Source organism: Mustela lutreola, chromosome 1 (assembly GCF_030435805.1).
Source record: "Mustela lutreola isolate mMusLut2 chromosome 1, mMusLut2.pri, whole genome shotgun sequence".
Lineage (NCBI taxonomy): Eukaryota > Metazoa > Chordata > Mammalia > Carnivora > Mustelidae > Mustela > Mustela lutreola.
In genome coordinates this window covers 227,560,036-227,572,480 of record NC_081290.1, presented here as the reverse complement: position 1 = coordinate 227,572,480, position 12,445 = coordinate 227,560,036, and the positions used below count along the sequence as shown (strand labels likewise).

Here is a 12,445-nt window from a genome sequence, read left to right as displayed (position 1 = left end):
GTAACTTGGTGTATTAATTTCCTGTGGCTGCTGTAACAAATTACCACAAATATGGTGGCTTAAAACCTTGGAAATTTATTGTCTCATAGTTCTGGAGGTCAGAAGTTCAAATTCAGTTTCATTGGGCTGACCTCAAGGTCTCAGAGGGGTGTGCTCCCTCTAGAAGCTCATGGGGAGAATCTCTTCCTTGCCTCTTCCAGCTTCTGTGCCTGTTAGCATTTCTTGGCTTGTGGAGGCATTGTTTCAGTCTCTGCCTCCATGGTCATATGCCCTCTTTCCTTCTCTCTGCATGTTAAATTTCCTTCTGCTTCTCTCTCATAAGGATACATGTGATTGCATTTAGAGCCTACTTTATTTTATTTTATTTTTTAGAGCCCACTTTAATCTAGAATAATCTCCCCCATCTCGAGATATGTAATTGAATCATGTCTACAAACTCCATTTTGCCATGTAAGGTAGCATTCACAGGTTCCAGGGATTAGTACATAGGTATATTTTGGGAGTTCACCATTCGGCCTACCAAATGTGGTATCCCATGGTCAAGAAATTACTCTCTACAGGACCTTGTAACATGCCACGATCTGTTTTTAAATGATGAGTCGTTCTCTGCCACAGAAGGCATGGTCTTACTCCAGAACTCTAAGCCTGCAACTCTCCTTTTTAAAAAAGTTTTATTTATTTATTTGAGAGAGAGAGAGAGAGAGAGAGAGGACACACACAAACAGTGGCAGAGGGAGAAGAAGAGGGAGAAGCAGTCTCCCTGCTGAGCAGAGAGCCTGATGTGGGGCTCAATCCCAGGACCCCAGAGACTGTGATGTGAGCCAAAGGCAGAGGCTTTAACTGACTGCGCTACTCAGGTGCCCATGCAACTCTCCTTATAGAGGTTTCCTGAGATGCTACACAGTTTCCTTATGCCCCACAGATCTGGGTCATATTCCTGAGTATCAAGGTGACTTACACTACAGACTGAATCTGTTGTAGAACCCTCTTTCTCTGAGCTCCAAACAGAACTGGCAGCCTTCCAGGTCATCAGATAAATGGGCCAGAATAGCATTTGTAGCCTAAGATATGCTGCCTCCAAAATCTACCAGGTACTGTGGCTCTTTCTCAGTGTTAGGAATGCTAGTGCAAAGACTTGTCCTTTACCTTAAATATTATGTTCTGCATACCCTGGGCCATTGAACTGCAAAAACAAACAAACAAACAAACAAACAAAAAAAACTTTTCTAACATGGCAAGCCCCTGAATCTTTATGGGGTTTATCTCCCAAAGTCTGGAACACTCATGTCTTTTGGGGGCATGTAAGGTGTGTCACTGCCTACCAGGACTGCTGGCATGATGTCATCATTCCAGTGGACCACTGTTGGGTGTTTTCTGGAATGAGAAGATGACCAAGGGATCTATGGACCTCTCTGTGACAGAGAAAGAGGGTTGGCATAGATTTGGGGCAAGATAGTGAATGTGGATTTGTATCCTTTTCAGATAAAGATACACTTTTTTTTTTTTTTAAGGATAATGTATGTGTGTGTGTGTTTTAAAGATTTTATTTATTTATTTGACAGAGATCACAAGTAGGCAGAGAGGCAGGCGGGGTGGGGGGGGAGCAGGCTCTCTGCTGAGTAGAGAGCCCCGGGCTCAATCCCAGGTCCTGAGATCATGAACTGAGCTGAAGGCAGAGGCTTAACCCACTGAGCCACCCAGGTGCCCCAAAGTAAACTTTTTAAAAGTTTGTTTGTTTAACTGTGTATGTATGCATGTGTATATAAGTAAGCTCTACACCCAATGTGGGGCTCAAACTCATGACCCTGAGAACAAAAGTCACATGTTCTTCCAACTGAGCCAGTTAGGTGCCCCAGGTAAGCTGCCTTTGATCCTCTTTAGGAGTGGGAAAGAACATGTTTGTCAGATCAGTAGTCCCTTTCAAGTGCCAGAGGATGCATTACAGTTAGAATACCACATTCAACATGGCAGCTACAATTAAGGTTATGAGTCCGTTAGATTTATGATAGTCCACCATCGTCTATCAGGAACTGTTTACTTTTTGCAAAGGCCAGAGAGGTGACCTGAATAGGGATATAATGGAATGAACACTCTTGCCTCCTTGAAATCTTTTATGTTGGTACTAATCTCTGCAATTCCTTCTGGATTCAGTGTTGCTTCTCATTTACCCTCTTGGTTGAAAACAGCTGTGGGCTGGCTGGGTAATATCACAGGCTTCCAGTTGGCCCTTTCTACTACAAAGTTCAGGAAATTAAGGCAAAGATTCTGATAACTGTTAAATACACCTCTACCAATTTGTATTCTCAAAAATTGCGGGATTAACTACAGGATGGGTCTGTGAATGTGTTTCACCATTGCGCCATGGGCTTGGGCTAGAAGTCCTTTTGTTACTTGGCACCCATATTCCTCACTCTAACTGGACACCCCCAATGATATTTTGAGGCCCCTGGTGTGATCAGTGACAGTGATGTATGTAATAGTAGAAACATTTACCTAGCTCTGACTCCGCTCACATTCTATATCCAATAGTCTTGAGAGGTTTTTTCTCCCCAACACAATCTTATATTCAATCCATCCCCCTAAGTCTAATACCTTCAAGATCCATCTCCAGACACATTCCCCTGCTTCCTTCCAGCACACATCTGCCAAGGCCTACCATATGTTTGGTATAGAAGTCATGTGCTCCCCAGGACAGAGACCCTTGTTTTCCAGCCCAGGCCAATACCTGACTCTGGCTCTTAGCCTGGAAGCCACTGGGGCAGTCGGTTAGGTATTGAGGAGGACAGGTGTCACCTTATCAAGTACCTGCCTTAGGTCAGGCTTTTGTAGCATCTCCAGAGAAGGAGATACTGCTTCCTCTGGCAAGAGGGAATGGGATGTGGAATCTGGAGTTTCAGGTTCTAAGGTTTCTCTGCTAATACATCCGTATCTCAGGCATTAGGACTCTTCTTTTGCTAGTGGGACTCTGTTATCGGCACAGGAGATGACAGAGGTTGTGCACACAGCCTCCTTTGCATCTCTGCCACCAGTATTGAGAAGGGCCCTCAACAAATAAAACATGGAGCCTCATTTTTAAGATTGTTCCTTTTTAGTTTCTGATTATAAACATACTACATGTTCATTGTACAAAATTTATAAAGTACAGAAAAGTATAAAGATGTGGAAAAAATTGTCATCTATAATTATACTACCCAGAGGCAACTGACACCTTTACTTCCAATTTTTTTTTTTTTTAATGCCTATTTTAACCTAGCTGAGGTCAGGCTGTAAATGCAATTTTATCTCTTCATGTAAAATATTCAATTAGAATGAGAAAAATTGCCCATGCTATTAACATCCTAAGTTTTAGAAGCTGAATTTTCATAAGTAGGTAGAGCCAAATTTACTTAACTGTTCTGTTACTGGGCATTTAAGTTGTTTCCAAATTTTGCTGTAAGGGCAGGAGTGAGGGTTTTAGAGGTAGATGTACTTGAGCTCCAGTCTTGGTTCTGCTTACTAGCTGTGTAGCCCTGGGTAAATTACTTAATTTCAAATTCATCATCTAAACATGGGGTTGACAGTTCCTATCTCCTAAGGTTTTTGTGAGGATTAAGTGACACATTTAAACAACAAAAGCAGCTCCTGCCACATAGCAGGTGTTCAATAAATGGTACTGGGATGGGACATCTTTCTGCAGAAACTTTGGTCCCCATTTTGGACGATTTCATTGAATTCTGAATTTTTTCACCCCCCCCCCCAAATTGCCCTCTGCCTTGTAGCATAATGATTAAGAAGAAAGACCTGGAAATCAGGCTACGGGAATTTTATATCCTGGCTTTACCAGTCACTAGCTGTTGAATTGTGGGCAAATGATTTTACTTTTCTGGGGCTCAGCTTCTTTGTTTATAAAATGAGGAAAATGATGCCATGTGTCTCATAGTATTATTTTGAGAACTGAATTGCTGTGTAGAAAATACTTAGAACTGCCTGGTACTTGATAAGCACTTTGTAACTGTGATTATCATTGTAATCCTCATTTTTAAAAAAAGATTTTTTTAATGTATTTGTCAGAGAGAGAGAGGGACAGGGCATAGGTATATTGAGAAGCAGCCTCTTTGCTGAGCAAGGAGCCCGACCCAGGACTTGATTCCAGGGATCTGGGATCATGCATGACCTGAGCCGGAGGCAGATGCTTAATAGGCTGAGACACCCAGGTGCCCCCATTGTGATCCTCATTTATTGGCCAACATTGTTACTCAGAATTCCTCATGGGCTGACTTTTCCTTCAGAATTCCCACTCTGTTGCTCAGTTCCTTAGCACCTTACTTCCTCTTCTATCTTCTCCCTGGCCTAAAATCTAATTCTTATTTTATGTTATCTCTGATTAGTTTTTTTTTCCTTCCAAACCATACCTGAGGGGCTCCAAGTTTCTGGGGAATGTAATAATAGAAACATTCACCTAGCTCTGACTTTGTGCCAGGCACTGAGCTAAATGCTTTATGTGGATTAACTCATTTCATTCTCACAACAGTCTCATGAGGTAGGTATAAATGTTATGCCCACTTTCTAGATGGAGACATTGCAGTTTTGGAAAAATGTAACAGCTTACCTAAGGTCCTACCCTAGGAACTGGTGGAGTTAGGAATTGAACCCAGGTTTGTGGGATTCCATATCCTGTGTTCTAACCATTGGAAGATGATAACTACAGGGAGATGGTTAAGATTGTACCCTCTAGTGTCAGACTGTCTTTTTTCAAATTCTGGATTAGTTGCTCTCACTACTGTCATGCCTACTACCTAAGTCGCCCCGAAAGGAATTGCTATTCCATTTCAGACAGAAGCAAATGTGGTCCAGTTGTATTTTTATATAGTGTTTTCTCCAAAACCCAACATAGAACCTGCCACAGAACAGAAGCCTTATAAACACTTGCTCAAACAAATACATTCAATACATTGTTATAGGCACAGTGTGGGTTATGAGGTGATAGATGGGTTGTTTTTGCCCTCAAGGAACTTACAGATTAGGAGAAACTAGTCAGGCTCTTAAATCATCATAATATCAGGAAGAATGTGCTAATGTTTGCATGTAAAAACAAAATTGTCTGGGGGCGCCTGGTGGCTCAGTCAGTTAAGCACCTAACTCTTGGTTTCAGCTCAGGTCATGATCTCAGGGCTGTGAGATTGAATCCTACAGTGGACTCTGTGCTGGACATGGAGCCTGCTTGAAATTCTCTCTCCTTCTCCCCTATTCCCCACACCCCCATGTGTGCTCTCTCTCTCAAACAAAACAAAACAAAACCTGTCTGTAAAAACAAAGAAGAGGGAGAGAGGGTAATTCATATTTGAATATCCACTAAGATTTCCTGGAGAAGTTACTGTTTGAGATGGTATTGAAAGAAAAGTAATCTTTTTTAGGAGGAGGGTAGAAAGGAATGTCATTCTCGGCAGAAAGCAGGAAAAAGGCCTAGAGGAAGGAGGGTTTCAGGTATGTTCAAGGAATGGCGAGTGACAGGAGGTTGCGTGAGCGTAGGTTGTATGGGGTAGAAGGAGTTGAGGAAAGGTGATGTCCAGCCTTGGATGGTGCTGCAGTTGACCTTGTGGATTGTGCAGCACTCATTCATCCACTTCAGTAAAACTCCTGATTTTCATTCAGGGACCTACTCTACCTTATTTTCAGTCCATGTTGGTTGGGTAGGGCAGGCGCCATCCATACACACAGTGTAGACCCAGACCAACCAATGAATAGCACAACACTGCTAAAAGTGACGTATGTCCACAGCAGACCAATCAGAGCCCCCAAAGCTCAATTTTCCTACACCTTCTACTTTTGATATGGGAGAAATGGACTCCCTTTTTCCCCAGGACTGGATCTAGGAATGTGCAGGCTGGAGCAACAGCAACCATTTTGCTGCTGTGAATGGATAGCATGACCAAGAAAGAGATTACAAATTTAAAAAAAAAAAAAAAAAAAAAAGAAGGGAAAGCAAAGCTGAGCGATGGAGAGAGAGAAACTAGTTCTGGAAAAATCAGCACATCTTCTTAACTTCTCCAGTATGTAAGGCAGTAAGTACACCCTCCCCATCCTCTGCATTAAGCTTTCTCAAGCCACTTCAAGTTCATTTTCTGTCACTTGCCACCAACAGAGCTTTGACATAGTCATGCTAGGCATTTTTATTTTATCCTCTAGGTGATGGGGTCAGTGAAAGGCTTCCTGCCCATGGGCTGGTCACATGAACTTGTCTTTGTTTTGTCAAGCTTGCTTTGGTATCTGGTGGGGAGACAAATACTCTGAAGACAGATGGACATAGATTGAAACGCCACTGTGTCATTTATTGTCACTGTGATCTCAAGAATAGTATCAGGGTTCTACCAGAGAAACAGAACCTTTAGGAGAATATATGTGCATATGTGGGGTGGGGGGCAGGGAGGGGAGGAGAAGGGAAGGGAGGGAGAGATTGATTTATTGCAAAGAGCTGACTTTTGGGATTATGGGTGCCAGCAAGTCTGGAATCATAGGACAGGCCAGAAGGCTGGAAATTCTCAAGTAGGAGCTCAAGCTGCAGGCCAGAGGTAGATTTCTCCCTATTCCAGGAAACCTCAGTTTTGCTCTTAAGGCATTTTTTACTGAATGGATGAGTTCTATCCAGATTTTGAGGATAGTCTCCATTATCTAAAAGTCAACTGATTGTAAGTAGTAACCACATCTACAAAATAACTTGACAGCAACACTTAGAATTGATTTCATGTTTTAATTAAATAACTAGGCACTGTAGTGTAGCCAAATTGGCAACCATCACAGGAATTTACTTAATTTCTGTATTTTCTCCACTATAAATTGAGAAACTGATCCTTACCTTATACATGGAAATGTACATAAAGTAAAAGCATAGTACTTGATGTAGCAGCAGCTCGGTTTTTGTTTGTTTTAATTAGTAAGGCTTTATTCTGAATCAGCCCCTGTTCTAAGAAAGTACTCGGATATGATCAATGTCATCAGGTGGCTTATTGGGAATTCTGGTTTCACCACTTTTAAAAGTTTGACATAACCAAGGAAAGATAAACATATGCAGACCTCCTGCTCTACCAATTCCGCTTCTAGGTATATACCCTAAAAACCCTCACATACATGAACTAGGACATGTGTACAAGGATGTTCACAGCAGGGGGTGCCTGGGTGGTGCCCAGGTTAAGCATCTGCCTTTGGCTCCCTGAGTTGGGCCCTCTGCTTAGCAAGGAGTCTGGTTTTCCAGCTCCCTCTGCCCCTCCCTGCAACGCATGACCTCTCTCTCTCTCTCTCTGTATATCTCGTACTCTCTCTCCAATAACTAAAATCTTAAGAATGTTCATAGCAGTAAGTCAGTCAGTTTGATGTATAAACTGGGGTATAGTCACCCATAGAATTATATGCAGTAGGGAAAAAGGAATGAACTAAAAAAAATGTAGCCTAATCTTTTTTTATTTATTTATTTTTTATTTTGTATCTTTAAAGATTTTATTTATTTATTTGGCAGAGAGAGACAGAGCACAAGCAGGGGGAGCAGCAGAGAAAGAGGGAGAAATAGGCTCCCCGCTGAGCAGGGAGCTTGATGCAGGGCTTGATCTCAGGACCCTGGGATCATGACCTGAGTTGAAGGCAGACCCTTAACCAACTGAGCCATCCAGGGGCCCCTTTTTTAAAAAAACATTTATTTAGTAATTTGAGAAAGAGAGAGAAAGAGCATGGTGGGGCAGACAGAGAGGGATAAACAGACTTCCCATTGAGTGGGGAGCCTGACCTGGGGCTCCATCCTGGATCTGGAGATCATGACCTGAGCTTAAGTCAGAGGCTTAACCAACTGAGTCACCCAGGTGCCCCTGGACTAATCTTAGTAACAATATTGAGTGGGAGAAGAAGGAAGTCTCAGAAGGTTACATTTATCATGAAGCTTTTTATGAAGTTCAAAACAGCAAAACAATATGTTGATTGGGCATAATAGGTACATGACAATGATATATTTTTTAAAGATTTTTGTTTATTTGACAGACAGAGATCATTATTTAGGCAGAGCATCAGGTAGAGATAGAGGGGGAAGCAGACTCCCTGCTGAGCAGAGAGCCCAATGCGGGGCTGTATCATAGGACCCTGAGATCATGACCTGAGCCAAAGGCAGAGGCCAAGACACTGAGACACCCAGGCGCCCCGACAATGTTATTTTTCCAAAGAGAAAAAGCAGATTATATTCTTTAGGTCTTTGAATGAATCTGCACATGTCTCTGAAGTAAGTATTCCAGCCATGGGAAACTGAGGCATAGAGAGGTGGTCACACACCGAAGCACAAGGCTGGCTTCCAGAACATGAACCTTTGAGTTGAGGTTACCAGCCTGGGTAGGCCACAGGGAGTTTGTCATTTCTCCATCTGGTCAGAAAGCCACCCACCACTCTGCTCTAGGGCCCAACTACCTACATCCAGGCAGACTAGGAGGTGGCGCTGTCTGGGGCCTGGCACATCCCCCTGCAGCCAGCACAGGGCAGGGAAATACTGCTGGAGCAGTGACAGCTACAGGGTATCCCCATAGTCTTCTTCCTCCTCTATCTGGAGGGCCACAGTGAGCCCACAATCCTGAACAGACCCAATCTGGTGGCTGAAGTGGGCAGCTGTGTCGAGAAGCATGACAGCCATGAAGGCCACTCCCTGGGGTCCCCTATCTTTTTTGAGGGACTCCTCCAGGCCATCCAGCAGCAGAAGGATGAGCGCTGGGCCCAGGGCCTCGTGGGCAGAGCACAGAAGCTGGAGGAGGTGGTGGGTTAAGAGTGGGTGTGAAGCGGATCTGCTGTAGCCCCAGGGGTTGGAGCGCTTAGAGTAGCTCAGTTTACGGGAGTATTGAGACGCACTTGGCAATAGTTTAGAAGAGCAGGATTCTGTTGGGATAAGAATGTATTTTTCCAACCTGGATGCTTTTTAAGTAAAAGTAATATACGTACTTGGGAAAAACGTTAAACCAATTCAAATTGGTAGTCACTGAACAGTTAGTTTCCCTCCTACTCCAGAAGTTTAGGCCTTTTACTCAGAAGTGATCAATGTTGACAGTTTCCTAATGGCTTTCCTGGATTTTGTTTTATATGTGTAGATACACACGCATGTGCATGTACATACACACACATACCTTTTTTCACATCCAGTTTCCCCACTACCTCCGTGCCCCTCCAAAAATCTTGCTGTTTTAATTTAAACAGTATACTTTGGAGAAAGTTCCATTTCTTCACATACAAATGTACTTATTCTATGTTATTTTTTTTATTTTTATGTTTTCTAAATCGGCCTCATGCCCAGCATGGAGGCCAATGAAGGGCTTGAAATCACAACCCTGAGATCAAGACCTGAGCTGAGATTAAGAGTTGAACACTTAAACTATTGAGCCACCCAGGTGCCCCCAAATGTACTTTAAAAAAAAAAAAAGGCTACAAAATGTTCCAGCATGTGGTTAAGCAATTATTTATTTAAAAAGTCCCTGACTGATGGTCATTTAGATTCCTAACTTTTTTGTTGTTATAGATAACACAAGAATAAACATCTTTGTACGTATATATCTTTTTTTTTTTAAGATTTTATTTATTTTTATTTGACAGAGAGAGATCACAAGTAGGCAGAGAGGCAGGCAGAGAGAGAGGAGGAAGCAGGCTCCCTGCTGAGCAGAGAGCCCCATGCGAGGCTTGATCCCAGGACGCTGGGATCATGACCTGAGCTGAAGGCAGAGGCTTTAACCCATTGAGCCACCCAGGCGCCCCTGTACGTATATATCTTTGTGTAACATATAAGAACATCTGTAAGGTAAATTTTTAGAACCAGAAATGCTGCATTAAAGTGTTTGCACATTTGGAATGTCAATTAATGGTACTAACTAGTCCTTCAAAAAAATCACATTAGTTTATATCCCACCAACAGTATACGAGGTGCTTGCTTCCCTACCCCCTCATCAACATGTCCATCCTGGATTTAAACCCACCTTTTTTCTTTTAAAGTACCAAAATACCTATTTAAAAGAACAGGCATCGTAACAATCCCTTCTCGGGGCAAGAGCTGCAGTTTTGTTTGGGTTTTGGCTTTCTGAGAGCAGAGCTCAGCCTTCTGCCCTGTGCTGTGTCCACCACTCTGAACGGTTGGGGCAGGTGACAGAATAACTCCAGGTCACCAGGCAAAAGGGCAGGCCAGACCCCAGGCCTGTGCCTTGCTTGATGAGAGAAATGCAAACAAGCCCAGTTCTATTATAGAACACAGAGCCATTGTCGGGAAACCAGAAATTGCTGACTTGCTCCAGCAAACAATCGATACTCAGAAGCTGAGTCCAGGAATTCTAAAGCTGCATCCTGCATGAAGGGCTGCAGGGTTGCGGGGTGGGGAGGGCAGCGATAGCATAGCTCTTAGAAATGAAAACAGCCACAGATACACTGGTGGTATTTCCTAGAGAGCCCTGAAAAAGACTCCGCGTCCCCTTCACTGTTCCCTCTAATGGTCCCAGAATCGGAGGCTGCCAAAGCTGGAGCTGATGAGGAAATGATCATATTCTAAGAGAGGGCACACATGTAGGTAGCGTGCCAGGGCAGTGCCAAGAAGTAAGTGTGTGAGAGAGAGTGCACCACGTGCAGTGGTTATTAGAAGATACACCCGGGCTCAAATTTTCACTCAGTCACTGAGCAGCTTTCTGACCTTGGGCACAGCACTTCATCTCTCTCTGCCTCAGGTAGCCCATCTATAGAGTAGACAGAGTAACACTTACCACAGGAGGTCATTGTGAGGATTTGATTGAATGATTATGTTCATAAATAACAGCATGGTGCCTGGCTCTTTGTAAGGGTTTAATGAATTACTATTATTGTTATTGTTAATAATAGCAATAGGAGCTGAGGGGGTGAGCTAAAAAAGGTTTCCTGGAGGAGGGGCTGTTTGAACTAGATCTTAGGAAATTGGGAAGATTTGGAACGCTGGAATGAATAAAGAGAACGGGTGAACTTCACAGGTAAGACTGTCTTATAGCTTCCTGGACCTAACCAGGAGACATGCCAAGGACTCATTAGTAAGCCAGTGTGGAGAGGAGAGCAGAGTACAGATGGGAAAATTCTGCTGTGGAACATACTAGTCTTCACTTGAATGAGACCTCTAGTGACACTGGCATCCAAATTAGAGCATGAAACTGGGTGCAGTTGTAGGAGTCTGCAATGGAAATGTTTTCCCTCATTAGGAGCCCCTTTTGAGAGGACTTGACCCCGTGGAGTCTTGGGGACAATATGAGGAAGCACTGTGTGTTGGAGTGGGCTCATGATACTTAGTGACATCATGGAAATAAGCTCTGGATTTTCCATTGAGCTCCAAGAGGTACATTTCCGTCAAACTGTCTATTTCTCCAATATTTCGTCTTCCATAGCAACATGACACAGACTTCTTCCAGTGCCCAGCTGCCATGACAGTTCATTGCCATGACAGCCCACATCTCATGATAAAGCATGTTGTAAGGAAAATGGAAACCAGAGCTTGGTAATGTTTTCCCTGTCCCAGCCCCTTTGGAGATGATAGTTATTGCATCTTATCCCATGAAACTTTGGCATCTCCTGCCCCTTCCTGTGAAGATTCCCAGATGGAACTAGGCTGCAACACACATCATGGGAAGAGTGGGGTCTTCCTCTGTCAGATGAACACCATGATTCAATAAATCCTGAATGTAAGCTAAGGGACAGATGAGGCTCATTGTGAGGTTCCCAGTTATCTGCCTATTTAATATGTGGGAAAATGCGAGCAACAGAGGCTTTAACTACCTAATGCCAGATTTGCCAGGAGAGCTTGGATTCCTTAGGCAACAATTTAGCAAGCCATGGCAAAGAGCTTCCCTAATTTGAGAATATCTTGATTGCAATGCCCATATCACAGCAGGTGGCAAGAACCATCTATGTTCCAGGGAAGTTGTCCTTAGGAAGCAGAGTCTCAACCTATGACTGGAGAGGGACCAGGGACCAGAATGTAGGCAGAAGGACTGACGGAGCTAGACAGTCTTCTGACCCAGGCAAGGAAACTGGGGTTCAAACAAAACTTTGGTTTCTGGCAGAAGAACTGAACCAACTCAGGGGTAAAAGGGACATCAGAGTTCTTTTGTAGGCTCACTGGACCAGGCTTGATCAACTTCGCCTTGGTTTGGTGTACTGAAATAATCCCTCTACTGAAACTTACATGTGGGTTTCTCTTGTATGGATAAGATGGGAGGTTTTTTTTTTTTTTTTTTTTTTTTTAAGATTTTATTTATTTATTTGACAGGCAGAGATCACAAGTAGGCAGAGAGGCAGGCAGAGAGAGGGAAGTAGGCTCCCTGCTGAGCAGAGAGCCTGATGTAGGGCTTGATCCCAGGACCCTGAGATCATGACTGAGCCAAAGGCAGAGGCTTAACTCACTGAGCCACCCAGGCGCCCTCGGAGTATTTATTTTGATTAAGTTTGGTTATTA

At 43.4% G+C, this 12,445-nt stretch overlaps 1 pseudogene; it reads right to left on the bottom strand.

The window, feature by feature from the left end:
* Positions 1–8,201: 8,201 nt before the first annotated feature.
* Positions 8,202–10,329, bottom strand: LOC131832595 (ATPase SWSAP1-like; annotated as a pseudogene).
* Positions 10,330–12,445: the final 2,116 nt, after the last annotated feature.